The following is a 16,660-nucleotide window of genomic DNA, read 5'->3' as shown; positions in this document are numbered from 1 at the left end:
AATACCTGTTGAGACTGGCCTGGGTGTTACTTCTCTGCTAACTAATTGTATTTCTTTCTTTCTTTTTTACCATGTTGCATGCCTTGTGGGATCTTAACTCCCTGATCAGGGATCAAACCTGTACCCTCTGCAGTGGAAGCTCTGCAGTGGACTGCCAAAGAAGTCTCTAATTAATTATATTTTGAATGGTGTGAGTGGCTGCCCCAACTAGTTTTTCTGTGTGTTGAGCTGGTAATAGTGTCACTTACAGCTGCTTCCAACTGCGACTGGGTAAGCTTTCTCATAAAGTATTTTTCCAGTGAACCGAAAAATAAAAAAAATCCCCCAGAGAATGCTCAGCTTGAGAACTTGAAAACCTTAGAATAGGACTCTCATCTTGCTAGGAGTATCAAACTTTTAATAGATAAGTATTTATGTTAGCAAATATCAACATATATTTAAAATTATTAATTGATACTAAATTTTGTTTATGGCAGTGGTGTAAAGTTTTCCACTAGTGGGAACTGGCTTTATTTATTAATTTTTTAAATGAGACAATTTAAAGAAAAATATTGAGTAAATTATATGAAATACAAACAGAAAGAAAGTAAGAGTTGGTGGGGGGAGGTGGTATAGTTGTGTCGAAACTTTGAGAAACTCTGCCTTGATGGAAACCCCCTCCTTCGAAGAAGTCTAAGACATGGCTGGGTTGGGTCAGGGAACAGCAAAGCCTCAGGACTCTAGGGAGGACTCTGGGCAGCTCCAGAAGATGGAGACATCCTATTCAGAGGAGGGGCAAGTCATTCTTTATGTTACTGAAAACATATGTAGGGACTAACAAGTGTCTTTCCCTCTTCATTGTCACTTAATACTTGTAGCAAATTTGTGCAGTTTCAGGCTATGGGGGAGGTTACCCTATTCCTTTACAGAGAGGAATGGAGGCCTGGAGGGAAGAAGCAATTTGCTTGTGCTGCTCATGGGGTGAGCAGGCTTCCCTGGTGGCTCAGATGGTAAGAATCTGTCTGCAGTATGGGAGACTCAGGTTCAATCCCTGGATTGGGAAGTTAGGGAAGATCCCCTGGAGAAGGGAACGGCAACCCACTCCAGTATTCTTGCCTGGAGAATCCCATGGACAGAGGAGCCTGGCAGACTACAGTCCAAGGGGTCTCAAAGAGTTGGACATGACTGAGTGACTAACATACACACACGCACACGCACGCACACACACACACGCTCATGGGGTGAATACATGGGAGAGGAGAACTTGGCTCTAGTGGTGGCTTTGGAATTTGTGAAGAAGTATATCAGGACTTGGACCTCTGGGGCCAGTACACCCACAACCCTTTGATGACAACAGTAACAATGATAACCATTAGCATTTATTGAGTGCCTGCTGTGTGCTGGCTCTCTGCTAAGCAACCTTGGCTGTCTCCATGAACACTTTACACTCACCCTCTGGTGTCGGATCCATCACTTCCCAGAAAGTGTCGAGGGAGAAATTATCAATTCATGGTGCCTGCTCTTGTAGAAACTTGAATTCCAGTAAGGCAAAAGTAAGGCAGAAAACAACCACAGAAAGACACATGAATGAGGTAATTTCACATAATGGTAACTGCTATGAAGAAAACCAACAGGGCAAAAAGATATGCTTTCTGGAGGTAAGGAAAGGACTGTGCCACATGAGGTCATCAGGAGAGGCTTCTCCGAGGAGGTGACATTGAAGCTGGCGCCATGAATGAGCTGGATTTGTACCCAGCCCTATTCATGACCTCAGACCTATGCCACTCAGTCTCATGTGGCTCACAGGTGCTTCTGCCAGAGTCACCTGGCTCCCTTGTTAAGTGTCCTAGAGTTGTGGCTTATGGGCAGGAGTGTCTGGGACCTAGGAACGGAAGGATGATAAGACACCCCAACCAGAAGAGCTCGTACCCATGGGACTGCCCTGTCCAGTTGTAGGGCCTCTGTGTTCGAGGAGTTGTACAATACCCAGAGGTCTCTCCAGGTGATCCCTTGGCCAGAAAGGTGACCAAGTCCCAAAGAGGAGCTGGGCCACGCTTGCGTTGTGCAAGTGCTGGGCTCAAGGGTACCCAGCTAAGAGGGTAAGCTAAGAGGCCACCTGGCACCAGGAAGAGGGGGTGGCTGTTCCTAGTTCACACCAAGGGATGCTGTGGGCTAGTGGTGACCCTGAGCTTGGTGGGTTATGAGGGCAGAGATTGGCCCATGTTGCTTGCCCTTCTCTCTGCTTTGAGGCTTTGCCCCTGCCAGCCCAGGAGGCTAGAATAGGAGGCTCAGGAAGTAGAATGTCACCACTATTTGAGGATTGCAGTCCTTCTTGATTATGGTGAGGGGGGCTTCGCAAGCTCATCACAGGCGTTCTGGGGCAGGGAAGGGGAAGGCCTGGGACGCCCTGGGGTCTTTGTGGAGCTGACAGGCTGAGGAGTGGGCAGGGCCTGGGGCGGGGGTGGCCCAGAGGGGCTTATCTGCTCTGGGCCAGTGTCAGCTCAGGTCCGCAGCCTGTGGTACAGGCTGGAGCTGCCAGCCTGAGACTAGGGACCACAGCGAATTTGCATTTATATTGGAGACTTCTGTTTCCAGGGCCTGGGGGGAGGAGGGTAGCCACCATGGTCAACTGAGCAAGAGGCAGAGAGGAGGGGCCTCCAGCCTTGTCCTGCCAGGGACACGGGAAGTGGCTGGTGGGCTGGGCCTGCCTGGCCGAGGAACAGTGGCACAGAAGGTTCTCTGGGCACAAGGCCGGCCCTGACAGCCTGCCGGTCCACCCTCCTAGCCGCTTGCCAATGTCAGCTGGGAGTTGGCTCTGCCTCATGGGCCTGGGAGAAAGGTCAGAGGCCTGTGCCAGCAGGGGACTGGTGGAGACAGAGTCCTCCTGGGACTGGGCACAACTGTTGTTCTGTCCCACCCTCTTCTCAACCTGTGAAGTGGTTTCAGCCAAGAAAACCAGGGCTCAGCGGCACTGAGCAATTAGGCCAAGGCGATCCAGCTCATAATCCAGTGCCCCTGAAGCTGCCTTCTAGTAACACTCAGGGTACTCATGTGCTCTGGGAGATGCCCTCTGACTCTGGGGTAGAGAAGACTTGGCAGATACAACAGTATCTGATTTGGGGAGAGTCGAAGGAGCTCATCACAGATACGTGACACCCTTAGGACTGGCTTTGTGATGGCTCAGCAGACATGCTTCATTTTATGACGAAGTCCATGGTCATGACCAGGTTAGGACCAGATTGACCCTCGCCTTTGGGGAATGTAGCTTCTCCCTGTGAGATTTCATAAGGGGGAAGGAATGCCAGAAAGGCAAGAAGGAGGGAGAGAGGAAAAGAGGGGAGCATGGAAATAAGGCATGGAAGAAAGGATAGAAGGAAGCATGGAAGGAGGGCTGGCTGGAAATAAGAAAGGAAGGAAGGGAAAGAGAGCAGTTGAGAAGAGGAGTCAAGGCCAGCAGCACCCCACTGGCAGTGGGAGAGAGCCACCCACCCCCCCACAGTGTGCTGCCTCCCTTACGCACCTGGAACTGTGGTGAGTCCCCTCCTGGCTGGGGTATGGAGTGGTGCTCCCTCCCCATCCTCCTGCTCCTCCCACTACACCGAGTCCTCCTGGCTTCCAGTGGCAGTCTGAGTCCTGCTCCAGGCAGGGGACAAGTGACCGCCTGGTGGGTGCTCCAGGGAACAGAGGTCAGAGCCCCCCCTGTGATCTTGAGGCTCAGTTCTGGTGACCCAGGCTTTATCATCATCCCTTAGTGCTTTGCTGCCTCTGGGGTTCTGTCTTGTTCTTTGGGCTCTCTTCACTGCCCCCCTCCCCCATCCCTCCAGACGGAGGTCTTGGCCCCCTTCCCCCAGCCTGTGACTGTGGGCTTGCAGCTGACAAACCTCCTGGTCCTGGCTCTCCATCCAGTAGCATGAGCCCTCCCTGTCTGTCACCAAACAGTCAGGATGGCCTGTTCCACCTGGCAGGCTGGCTAGTGCCCAGCTTCGTCTTGGGAAACGAGGACCAGCTCTGACAACCTGCTGCCCAGCTCTGACAACCTGCTGCCTAGGTTCAAATCCTGACTGTGCCTCTTCCTAGCTGTGTGGACTCGGGCAAGACCCTTCGCTTGTCTGGTATGAAGGTATTAGTCACTCAGTTGTGTCCGACTGACTCTTCAGGACGCCATGGACTGTAGCCTGCCAGGCTCCTCTATCCCTGACATTCTCTAGGCAAGAATACTGGAGAGGGTTGCCATTCCCTTCTCCAGGGGATCTTCCTGACTCAGGGATTGAACCTTCATCTCTCATGCTTCAGCACTGGCAGGCACATTCTTTGCCACTAGCACCGCCGGGAAGCCCTCGCTTCTCTGAGCCCTGGCTATTCATCAGTAAATGGGTGGGAAGCTAAGACCTGCCTCTTAGATCGTTATGTGGATTATATAAGATCATGCATGGAAAGTACTTGGCTCTGTGCCTGCCATCTAGTAAGCACTCAATACCTATTAGCTCTTATTATCCAAACTCTGTCTTTCAGCCTAGTGGGGATGTTAGGTTCCAGGGACCTGTTTCTGTGCCTCCTCCATTAACTTTTTTATGCCTAGTGTCTTATGGCTATTTCAGTATATACAGGATTGAACCCTGCCACTATTTCACTACTGCCACTTCTTCCAGCTAACATTTAATGTGTCCTTATGATGAGCTACACATTGTTCAAGCATTTTAAAAAATATGACTCCAAATTCCTTGACTCTCTTCCTGTCAAGGGGCGGAGTCTATGACCCCTCCTGTGATGGTTTCTACAAATAAAATATGGCTGAAGTGACACGGTGTGACTTCTGAGGATAGGTTAGATGTGGCCATAATCACCTGTGCTTGGGTCTCAGGGGACACTCGCTCTTGGAACCCAGCTGCCACGCTGTGAGGAAGCTCACGACCCAAGGAGAGGCCGCATACAGCTGTTTCAGCTAATAGCCTCAGCTGAGCTAGGCTTGGCTGCCAGACATGTAAGGGCAGACTCCTTTTGATGATTCTGGTGCCTGGTCTTCAGTTCTTTCCAGCTGAGGCCCCAGGTACTGTAGAATGGGAGGAAGCCATCTCCCATGTGCTCTGTCTGAATTCTTGACCCATACGAATCTGTGAGCTTAAGAAACTGGTTAACAACACTGTATTTGGGGTGGGTTGTTACTCAACAGTCAATAATCGGAACCCTTGCACTGACTCAGGAAGTAGTTGTTATAATCATTTCCATTTCACAGAGGAGGAAATTAAATCCAAGATGCTTCAATGAGTTCCTCAAAGTCACAGAGCACCTAAGAGAGGGGATTTGTCCTCATGAGTCTCATTCAAAGCTGCACACCATCTTCAAGGACATGGTGGGCCAGAGAGGAGATTAGATGCCAATTTGAAGGCCTTGGGGGGCCGCAGGAGGGCACTGTGGTGGAACCTGTGAGTTTGGGGAAGGGCATTAAGAAGGGTGCCATGTGGAGAGGCTGAGAGGCTGAGAAGGGGCTTGAAGTGGCCACTGGGATGGACAGTGCCATCCTGCCATTGTCTGCTGTCTTCTCTCTGCCCTGCCTCTCAGACCTCTGAAGCGCTGAGAAGGACTCTGAGAAGCCCTTCTCTGTGAAGGACTCAGTAGGAGTCCTAATCTTAGTTCCTCATGAGCTTAGCCCAGCCAGGGATACCCACCAGTTGGGCTGACCTGGGCTGTGCCTTTGGACAGGCAGAGCTTGGCTGCAAAGGCCGGGGGCTTCAGGGCCAATATGAGCAGAAAAGAGACCCAGGTGAGTTCTCTGCCCTGTGCACCTCAAGACGGGCCACAGTGCTCCAAGATCACCTGTGCCAACTGCATCTGTTTTGGAGTTGGCTGTGAGTGGAAGAGAACTCCAAAGAAGAGTGCCTTAAAGGAGACAAACACTGATTTCTCCTTCTCATAAACAGTCCGGAGGCCAGCAGTCCTAAGCTAGCAAGATGGCTCTTTGGTTCACAGGGACCCAGATTCCTTCTATCTTACTGTTCCACAGTCCTCAACACCTCACGGCCCAAAATAGCTGCTTATTCCCAGTCATCATATTTACATTCCGAGGGAAGGGGGAAGAGGCTCTGCCTCTCTGTAAGGACCTCTCAGGAATTGCACGTGGTGTTCTACTTTTCCCCTCTTGGCCAGGATGGAGACACATGGCCATACCTGACTGTAAGAGGCTAGGAAGTGTGGTCTCTATTCTAGTGTCCATGTGCTCAGCAGTATCTACAGGGTCCTAATACTAAGCGAAAGGGAGACCGTAGGCTTGGAAACCACCAGTAATCCCAGCCACACCTGAAAACTGGCAGCCAGAGTGAGTGTTTTTAAACTCATATCATCTTGTTTCCCTGCTTTAATGCGTCCTGTAGCTCCCCCTGCTCCCACTATAAAGGCTAACTCCTTATCCAGCTCTCAGGACCGCCTGATCTTATCCTGACCTTATACCTCTGCTGCCTCATCCTCTCCAGCCCACCCCCAACACTGAACTCAAACCATACCCACACCCACTCTGACCCCGAGTCTCCTCTGTGCTCTGATGATTTGGGATATCCATAATCAGGATCAGCCACAGAGGCAGTTGAAAACTTTAAGGGCTGTGGTTGTAAAAGTCCCTACCATGTGCCAGGTACATACATAACATTTTCCCATCTCAATCCAACCTCAGTGACCTGTTAGGTTGGTACCCTTAGGACTTCCTTCTATAGATAAGAAACAAACACGCTGGGTAGAGGCGTGTCATGATCTCCTTGCTGCACTGCCTTGCTGATGAGAAATGACAACTGTGGGCATGGTGCACAATGCTCCCTTCTGTCATCTTGTGGCAGTCCTCACAGTGACTGTGTCCCTTTTGCAAATGAGGAAATGGAGGCTCAGAGAGGAACAGTGACTCCCCCAAGGCCATGCAGCCAGGTAATAGCCATGTCCTGATTGAAACCCAGGTTTCTCTGCCCCTTGCCTCCTGGGGCTTATCCTGGCCGATTTCAGGCCCTAATCCCTGGAGCTCCACCAGCTGCCCCGTTTGCCTCCCCACGGAGGAGTGAGGACAGACTGCACTCTCCCTTCTGTGGTCCTGGTGAAGGTGGCAGGGATTCCAAAGTCCAGGCTTCAGATGAGGAGATGGAGATGGAGGTCTCCAGAAGGAAGGAACTTGCCCAGGATCCTACCCACCATCAAGGGGATTACTGGCAAGGAAGCCAGGTCTCCTGGCTTCCAGTGCAGGATCTTACACACTCAGCTCATTCATGCACAAATATTTATTGAACGCCTACTGTGTGCCAGGCACAGTGCTAGCCTCTGGGAATCACAGAGATAACAAAAACAGGCATAAATGCCTGTACCCGCCGCCCCGCCCCCCTGCCCACCCACCATGGAGCTAACATTCTAGGGCAGAGTTGGGGAGGGGGAGGTGGTGGAAACTAACCAAATAAATCTTCGGCAGCTACTGTCTTCCCTCTTTATTTCTTTCCTTCAACAAATATTTATTGAGAACTATATTTCTATAAGACAGACGTGGTCCTGACTCTCCTGGAGTGAGGGTCTAGTGGTGGAGACAGGCACTAAATGAGGAGACACATAAATAAACAAGATAAATTCAGATTGTAATAATGGCAGAGAAGACATCAAGGTTAAGTGCTAGCGAGTGAGGGGGAAGGGAGGCAGAGCTTTGGAGGGTGTGGTCAGGGAAGGTTTGAGGGCTGGAGCTGAGATCTGAAGGGCACGAAGCAGCCAAGCAGGGTGTTCCAGTTGGAGGAAACAGCAAGTTGCAAAGGGGCCAGGTAGGACTGAGCTTGGAGGTGTCGGGGAGGAGCAGAGAGAAGGCCAGGTGGCTGGAGCAGGGTGAGAGGTGGCAGGTCAGACAGGGACGTGAGAAGGGCCAGGGTGCCATCGAGGGATACTGAATCAAGAGAGGGATGACTAGACCCACAGGGGGCACCGCTCAGGCAAGCCAGTCGTCCCTACATCTGGGGGTTTCCCAGCCAGATCCCCGAGGGGGAGCGCTGAGCACCTGCTGGCCTGGCACTGTCTGCCTCTGCAGAGATAAAGCCCCACAGCCCCCTGCAGTGGAGCCCCCCTGGGCAGTTGCTCCACCTGCACAGCCGGCCAGGGCATTGTGTGCTGGCTCTGACAGGCACACCTGGTGCTCTCACTAGCCTGCTGTCTGTCCTGATTTAGGGGCTCATCCTGGCTGGTTTCAGGGCCTGTTCCCCAAGGTCCACCAGCTGGGATGAGGCTGGCTGAGGAGGAGGAAGCAGGCTCTGGTAGTAACCCAGGTAGAAAGCATGTCTCACCCTGGCAAGCCCATTGGACCCAGAGAGAAGTAGTCCTGAGCACCTATGAAACTCCAGACTTCCCTTTTCTGTTCACCTTTCCCCAGACGGCAAAGAGCCTGGGGCTCATGCAGGAAGCAAGGTTCAAGTGCCAGTTTAGCTGTGGTGCTTAGAAATTTTCAATCTCCCTTTCTGGGCCTCAGTATCCTCATCTGTACAATGGAAGGGTTGACTTGACTAAATTCAATGTAGACTCTAGAGATAGACTGTCTGAATCTTCACTTTCCCATGTAGTGGCTATTTGAACCTAGGTAAATTATTTTCCGTGCCTCAGTTTACTCATCTATAAAATGGGAGTATAATAATAGCGTCTATTTCAAGGGTTGTCTGAAGACTGAGTTATGTGTGCTTGGAAGACTGTGCCTGGTGCTTAGAACACTGCTTGTCCCATGGTAAGTGCTATATTTAACTCTGATTGGTATTATTATTCAAATCTTTAGAGAACATTGAACTGGAAAGACTTAGAAAGACTCTAAGATAACCGAGTCTGTTTGTTTGCAAACTTTTTGGTCTTTGTTTTTAACAAGAGGCTCTGCATTGCTCAAGAGAAATTTTACTCAGAAGCCCAGCTGTTCAAGGGGATAGAGGGAGGGGGTGCTTGCTCCACCTGCTTCCCCGTCTCTGTGTCTGCAGCCCTCAAGGGGGATACTGGAGCATAATTTGAGAACTCCTGTTCAGTTTGTCTCCTTCAGCTCACAGTCAGGAAACTGAGACTCAAGAGAGGGACAGGGACCAGTCCAGGTCCCACAGGGATTGAGTGGCTCAGCCTAGCCTAGAACCAAGATCCCCTGGTTTTCTCAAAGCAAGACAAGGGGCAGGAGCTGGGAGAAAAGCAAGGACCAGAAGCCACTTAGGGGACTGGGTGCATTGTGGCGTCAAGTTATTAGCATGTAAATTACATGCAAATAGATGCAAAACAGCATGTTTTATGCTAATTTGCAGAGTCGAGAGCTACGACATTTTTGGTAATAGGGCAGCAGCCCTGGTCCCTGGGCATTGCCGAACACGCGTCCCTTTTTTCTTTCTTTCTTTCATTATTATGATCGGGCCCATAAATCTTGACTTGGCTGTAATCCCGCCCCTTCTCGCCTGCAAGCCTGGCTCTTGTCACCCTCAAGGGCTTCCTCTCCAGTCTCCTGGTCCTGCCTGGGCTCAGGGACAGGCCTGGGCAACGGATCAGAGAACCAGGATTCAGGAGCCACTAGTCAGCTCCAGGGCGTGGAAGCTGCTTCTTGAGGAGGGGGTCTGGGTGGAAATCTGATGGGGCTCGGGTCATGGCTGCCAATCCTCTGTGCCAGTTGTCCTGGGCATCTGGGGCATGTCCACCATGCCTTCCCAAAGCCAGCCCTAAGCCCAGGTTTGGCACCTCTGCAGAGCTCCCATGGCCACTGTGGCATTCCTGCTATTGTCTGGGGTTGGCCAGCCTTGCAGGATGACCCCCTCCAGGAGGGCAGGGCCTGCTCCTTTTCTTGTACACCCCGTACCTGGGACACAGGTTTTGGATGTATCTGGTGTTGGAGAACTGAAGCCGTACACAGAGATCTGGCTGTGCACCTGGGTGAGCTCGCAGTTTCTGAAACCGTGCTGCTGGAATTCAAATCCTGACACCTCTGCTTCCTGAGAAAATGCTAGCACTCGTACTAACAGGAATGATGCACCTACCGTGACCCAGGTGCTTTGCTTGGTGCTTACTGTTTAGGCTCTCACTGATAATAATATAGCAAGTCCCCCACATACAAACTTTAAGTTAGGAACTTTCAAAGACGTGAACGTGCCCCTATATGCCAGTTGCTGTACTGTTCCACTGTACTTTTCAAGATACTGTAAGATTTAAAGTGTTTTATTGTTTTTTTTTAATGTATTATTTATGTGAAAAAAGTATTATAAACCTAGTACAGTACAGTATTATATAGCTAGGTGTTAGTTGGGTACCTAGGGTGACTGTTGTACTTACGAACAAACTGGACTTACCAACACACTCTTGGAAAGGAACTTGTTTGTATGTGGGGGACTTACCATATCTTATAGGGTGGGTATTTTATTATGGCTCCCATTGTATGAGGAGAGGTCAGATGAGTTGCCCAAGGTCACAACCCCAGGGGAGCTGACTAAAGGGGCATTTATATTTATTGAGGACGAGGGCCTCATAAGGCAGTGGTTCTAAACCGCTCAGCAAAGCTGCTGTCACAGGAAATCAGAGCTTCTGCCTTACCATCTGCCAACCTTTTGACAATGTTAAACTTTACCTGTGCCCATAGAAAATATGGATGGTTAAGAAATCTCAACCTTTTGTTTTTTTGCAGTCCCTCTACCCATTATGGCAACCCACTCCAGGATTCTTGCCTGGAGAGTCCCAGGGACGGGAGCCTGGTGGGCTGCCGTCTATGGGGTTGCACAGAGTGGGACACGACTGACGTGACTTAGCAGCAGCAACCCATTTTGTTCTGGTAAATGGCTTACTGCAAGCCACCACCTTCTCCATAATACTTAGATAAGACTCTATCCATCTTTCTCATGGCTCCCCTAAGACTAGACTCCCCTTGTTTGTCTGTGACCTTTTCGCTTTTGCCTGAGCCTGCTAAGGCCAAACAAAGACCTTCCCATTCTTTGTCTCTTGGTTGATTAGCTGAGGTTAGAACTGTTTGTGCCATCTGAAACTAGACACAGAGATAAACATTTCCTGTTCAGCTGGTTGAAACGACTTCCCCTGATTGTAAAACATCCCCCACCTGTAACCTGTCTACTCCACCCTATAAAAGTCAGGCAAACCGGCCCAGCCCAGACACCGTGGTCTTGGGCTCGCGGGTGCTTCTCCATTGCAGGAGCTTGAAAAAAAAACAAAATCACCTCTCCCATTGTCTAATGTATTTTGTCTTTGACACTCTTCCACTGTGCCGTTTTTCAGCTAAGGCTCCCGAGCCTTTTTAGGGCCCCGCGTGTGACCTTGGATCACTTCTAAGCATCTCCGGGCTCCGGGCTCCTCTGCTCCAAAACGTGGTGATCACCGACCCTACCTCCCCAGGTTGAGAGTGGAGATCACGCCCGGAAACGCTTGGCGCGGAGCCTGGCCGGAGTGAACGCTCCAGAAATGTCAACCTTTGTGTTTGCAGGAAAGGCGAGCGGCGCTTGGGACACTCGGCCGGAGGAAGTGGAGGAGTGGAACGCGCGTCTGGAGACCTCTACCCACCCCTGCTCCGGCGCTGGGGGGCTGTCCTGGGTCCCCTCCCCCGGCGCCCCCCGGGATCGCAGTCTGGGTCGGGGGTCGGGGAGGGGCATACTCCCCACTCCCGCCCTCCCCGCCGCCCGCCTTTGATTACGGCTAGCAGCGAATCGCCGAGCAAATTAACTTTTTGCACACTTCATTATGCGCCGCCCCGCGTCCCCCCGGGGCCGCGGCCCCGCCCCCGCCCCGCGCCGACAACTTGATTGGGCAATTAATCTTCGCGGTCCCCCCAGCCCCCCGCGCCCGGCCCGGGCCTTTGTGCGCCTGCACGCGGGCCGCCGGCGCCCGCCCGGACGGCCGGTCTGCTAGCGCTGATAAGGCGCGCGCGCCGCCCGGCCCCCGCCTTTGTCCGCGCGCGGGGAGGCGCGGCCGTCGCTGCCGTCTAGCACCCCGTCAGCGCGCCCCCGCCCCCTCGGCTCGGTCCATCTGTTTGAGCTGCGCAATCCTCCAGCGGCCTGGCGGGGGAGGGGTCTCGCTCTCGGGCCGGGAGCCAGCACCCCCTCCACCCGATCGCTCCATGTGTAGGAGAGACGCCCCTCAGCCCCCGAGAAACACACACACGCACACACACAGCGCCCAATTAAGCAGCGCGGTAGTAATTAAGAAGTGGGGGGCGCGAGGCACAGCAGCAGTCTAAGGAATGGAGGGGTTTCCGAGCTGTGTCCAAAAAAAGAAGGGGCCCGCCACCCATCCTGTACTCGGGTGTGTAACCCCTGGTTACACGCTTGGGGCTCTGCAGACTCGGATGGCTGCGGTTGGGGTAGGAAGAGAGAAGGAGAGGCCCTGGGAATTTGTCTGATAAGTCATGCTTCTTTGTGCATTTTTTCCTGGTGTTTTGCCAGCAGTTGACCCAGCCTCAAAAAGGCAGCCTGTGATTAGTGAGTGTTGAGAACCCGGGTCCTAAATGGAGGCTAAATGAAGGACGATTGTAGAGACCAATAGCAAGGTGGTTCAGAAAGGGCTCCCAACTCACTGTGGGAGGCTGTGTTTCAGGTAACAGCTCTGTGCCCAGGGGTGGTGGAGGCCACGGGCTGTCAGCGCTGGGCACCCAGCATGTGCTGGTTCTTGGGATTTTCTCTGGCCTTCCCTGGACGACACAGGACAGGGACTGAAAGCTGATGGGTGAAAGATGATGCTGGAAACAGGCTCTTGAGTTTCCTCCTGCTCCAGGGGTGCAAAGCTTGAGGTCTGTGCAGAGCTTAGAGCTGGTGTGTGTGTGTGTGTGTGTGTTCGTTCCCTGGGAAGTGTCTGCACCAGCTTGTGAAGGGTTCGAGTTTTGTTTGAGTAAAGGATTCTTAGCCTTCACTAGTGCTCATAATAAGGGTGTGACCCAGTGTGCACAGAATCCCCGAGGAGAGGGCTGGCAAAGCAGCTTCATTCGGGTAATCCACCAGCAATGCTGACCGAACACTCACTGTTTGCAGAGTTCACAAGGGCACCCCCAAATGCTAGGACAGCATGAGCAAAGCAGAGCTGCTTGTTGTCCTCACAGGCTCACAATCTAGTCTGAGAGATGGATGAGAAAGAAGATAAACACAGAAGTCATGAGATGATAGAGCTGGAGATAAAAACAAAGCAGAACAACAGTTGGTGTGTGGGCCCCACTTGCTGGACATGCCCTCCCCACCACCACCAGGATGCCCCGATGCCCCGGGAGTGAAGTCTGCACTCCGAAATGCAGGGACCTAGGCTGCCCTGACTCTCTGTAACCTATCTCTCTACTCCCTGGGACCTAGACTCCCCAGCCAGTTCTGTGGCCATCCCAGGGCAGGGTCCCTGGGATGATGGCCTGGCTCAGTCTGCTGTGGGCTCTCCCCCTTATTCCTGTGCAGGTGGTGGTGGTGGTTCCTTCTGATAATGACAGCCTCCAGTCTTGCATGACGGAAAGGCCTCACGGGTTTATAGTCCAGAAGGGGCCCTGTGAGCAAAAGCTGAATTAAAATGGAGAAATACAGCCTCCCCTTCCTCCCCTCCTTTCCCTCCCCTGGCCCAACTTCCCTCATTCCCACAGCCCCTGAGGCCATGGGTGAATAGTTTCTTAGTCCATTTGCCTTGCTAAGCTGAGTTAGAGAGCTGGGTATATACCTCTCTATGCAAAGAGTCAGACACACTGAGCAGCTGAACTGAACTGATGGGTATAAAGTTAGGAGACACCCAGAACCAGCAAGTGAAATAAAGAGAATACTATTTGACTCTGAATGCACCACCCCTCCACTCCCCAGTACAGACTAAGTTTAGATCCCTTGTCAACTCTAGTCCCCGAATCTAATGTTCTGGCTCTAAACATTCTAAGACTTCAGAGTTGTAGACTCTGACATTCTAGAATATTAACATCCTATACATCTTACATGAACATTCTGGATGTCTATGATTTCTGCCCTTGTGTTCTAGAATTCTGGGACCCCAATATTGATTTTTGTTGGGGTCTACACATTGAAGTAACAAAAGAGAAAGACTCCATGCAGAGTCACATGATTTGTCATAATGATAGCAACTAACAGTCTTTCAATCATGCTTTTATTCAACAGTTCTTTTTGTTGTGGTGGTTCCAAATAGGAAAAGGAGTATGTCAAGGCTGTATATTGTCACCCTGTTTATTTAACTTACATGCAGAGTACATCATGAGAAACGCTGGACTGGAAGAAACACAAGCTGGAATCAAGATTGCCAGGAGAAATATCAATAACCTCAGATATGCAGATGACACCACCCTTATGGCAGAAAGTGAAGAGGAACTAAAAAGCCTCTTGATGAAGGTGAAAGAGGAGAGTGAAAAAGTTGGCTTAAAACTCAACATTCAGAAAACGAAGATCATGGCATCCGGTCCCATCACTTCATGGGAAATAGATGGGGAAACAGTGGAAACAGTGTCAGACTTTATTTTTGTGGGCTCCAAAATTACTGCAGATGGTGACTGCAGCCATGAAATTAAAAGACGCTTACTCCTTGGAAGGAAAGTTATGACCAACCTAGATAGCGTATTCAAAAGCAGAGACATTACTTTGCCAACAAAGGTTCGTCTAGTCAAGGCTATGGTTTTTCCTGTGGTCATGTATGGATGTGAGAGTTGGACTGTGAAGAAGGCTGAGTGCCGAAGAATTGATGCTTTTAAACTGTGGTGTTGGAGAAGACTCTTGAGAGTCCCTTGGACTGCAAGAAGATCCAACCAGTCCATTCTAAAGGAGATCAGCCCTGGGATTTCTTTGGAAGGAATGATGCTAAAGCTGAAACTCCAGTACTTTGGCCACCTCATGCGAAGAGTTGACTCATTGGAAAAGACTCTGATGCTGGGAGGGATTGGGGGCAGGAGGAGAAGGGGATGACAGAGGATGAGATGGCTGGATGGCATCACTGACTCGATGGACATGAGTCTGAGTGAACTCCAGGAGTTGGTGATGGACAGGGAGGCCTGGTGTGCTACGATTCATGGGGTCGCAAAGAGTCGGACACGACTGAGTGACTGATCTGATCTGATCTGATCTGATTTAAAGAATCTTTTAAGTGCCAGACACTGTTCTTGGATTATACAAATAAATAAATTTAAATGTTAATAAATAAATAGATACACAATTTGTTAGAAGATAACATGTGCAGGAGAGAGGGTTAGGGAGTAAGGAAGCACAATTCAAATTGATGGTCAAGGTAGGACATACTAGGAAGGTAATATTTGATTTCCTATTTGTTCTTTCATTTATTGAAATTTGAAATCTCAGTGTATAACTATGGATTTGTTTCTCCTTGGAGGTCTACCAGCTTTTGCTGTACATATTTTAGATCTCTGCCATTAGGAATATAAACATTTAAAATTGTTTTATGCTCTTAATTAGTCAATCCCTTGCTTGTTATGAAATGACCTTATCTATCCCTAGTAAGATTCTTTGCTCTGAAATGAGCTTTTTCTGATATTAACCTAACCACTCTAGTGCTCTTTTAATTAGTGTTAGTGTGGTATATCTTTTTCCATGCTTGTACTTTTAACTTGTGTCTTTATATCTGAAGTGGATGTGTGGTTTTGTTTTTGTTTTGGTAGATGGCATGTATTTGGGTCTTTATAAAAATTCAATCTCACAATCTCTGCTTTTTAATTGGGAGTGTTTAGACCATTTACATTTAATGTGATTATTGATATGATTCGATTTAAGCCTATTATCTCATATTTTCTTTCTCTGTCCCATTTGCTCTTTCCTTTTCTTCTTTTTCTGCCTCATTTCTTTCTTTCTTTTTTGATGTGGACCATTTTTTAAAGTCTTTATTAAATTTGTTACAACATTGCTTCTGTTTTATGTTTTGATTTTTTGGCCCTGAGGCATGTGGGATCTTAGTTCCCTGACCAGGGATCAAACCCACACCCTCTGCGTTAGAAGGCGAAGTCCTAACCAATGGACTGTCAGGATAGTCCCTCTTTCTGCCTCATTTCTGATTAACTGAGTGCTTTTCATTATTCCATTTTCCCTCCTTTATTGGCTTATTATCTATAATTCCTCATTCTGTTATTTCAGTTGTTGCATTAGAATTTATGGTATATGTCTCTAACTTGTCAGTCTACTGTCAAATGATATTGTACCACTTCATATGTAGTGTAAGAACCTTATAATAGGGTACTTCCATTTCTCTCTTCCTGACTTTAATGCTATTATTGTCATGCATTTTACTTCTGTAGATGTTACAAACTCCACCAAATATTATTATTTTTTTTTAAACAGCAAATTACCTTTTAAGGACAACTAAATGTACCTCATGAGAAACGCTGGGCTGGAAGAAGCACAAGCTGGAATCAAGATTGCCAGGAGAAATATCAATAACCTCAGATATGCAGATGACACCACCCTTATGGCAGAAAGTGAAGAGGAACTAAAAAGCCTCTTGATGAAGGTGAAAGAGGAGAGTGAAAAAAGTTGGCTTAAAACTCAACATTCAGAAAACGAAGATCATGGCATCCGGTCCCATCACTTCATGGGAAATAGATGGGGAAACAGTGGAAACAGTGTCAGACTTTATTTTTGTGGGCTCCAAAATTACTGCAGATGGTGACTGCAGCCATGAAATTAAAAGACGCTTACTCCTTGGAAGGAAAGTTATGACCAACCTAGATAGCGTATTCAAAAGCAGAGACATTACTTTGCCAACAAAG

At 49.7% G+C, this 16,660-nt stretch overlaps 1 long non-coding RNA gene across 1 annotated transcript; it reads left to right on the top strand.

The window, feature by feature from the left end:
• The first annotated feature begins 4,800 nt into the window (after positions 1-4,800).
• Positions 4,801-15,800, top strand: LOC104973848 (uncharacterized). The gene is made up of 3 exons (XR_810795.4): positions 4,801-7,754; positions 8,628-8,698; positions 11,417-15,800. It is a non-coding gene; the product is annotated as an uncharacterized lncRNA (long non-coding RNA).
• The last annotated feature ends 860 nt before the right edge of the window (positions 15,801-16,660 follow it).

The sequence above is a fragment of the Bos taurus genome, chromosome 13 (assembly GCF_002263795.3).
Source record: "Bos taurus isolate L1 Dominette 01449 registration number 42190680 breed Hereford chromosome 13, ARS-UCD2.0, whole genome shotgun sequence".
In the NCBI taxonomy this organism is placed as follows: Eukaryota; Metazoa; Chordata; class Mammalia; order Artiodactyla; family Bovidae; genus Bos; species Bos taurus.
Note: the sequence above shows the minus strand (reverse complement) of the source record. Positions and strands in the feature narration are given on the sequence as shown.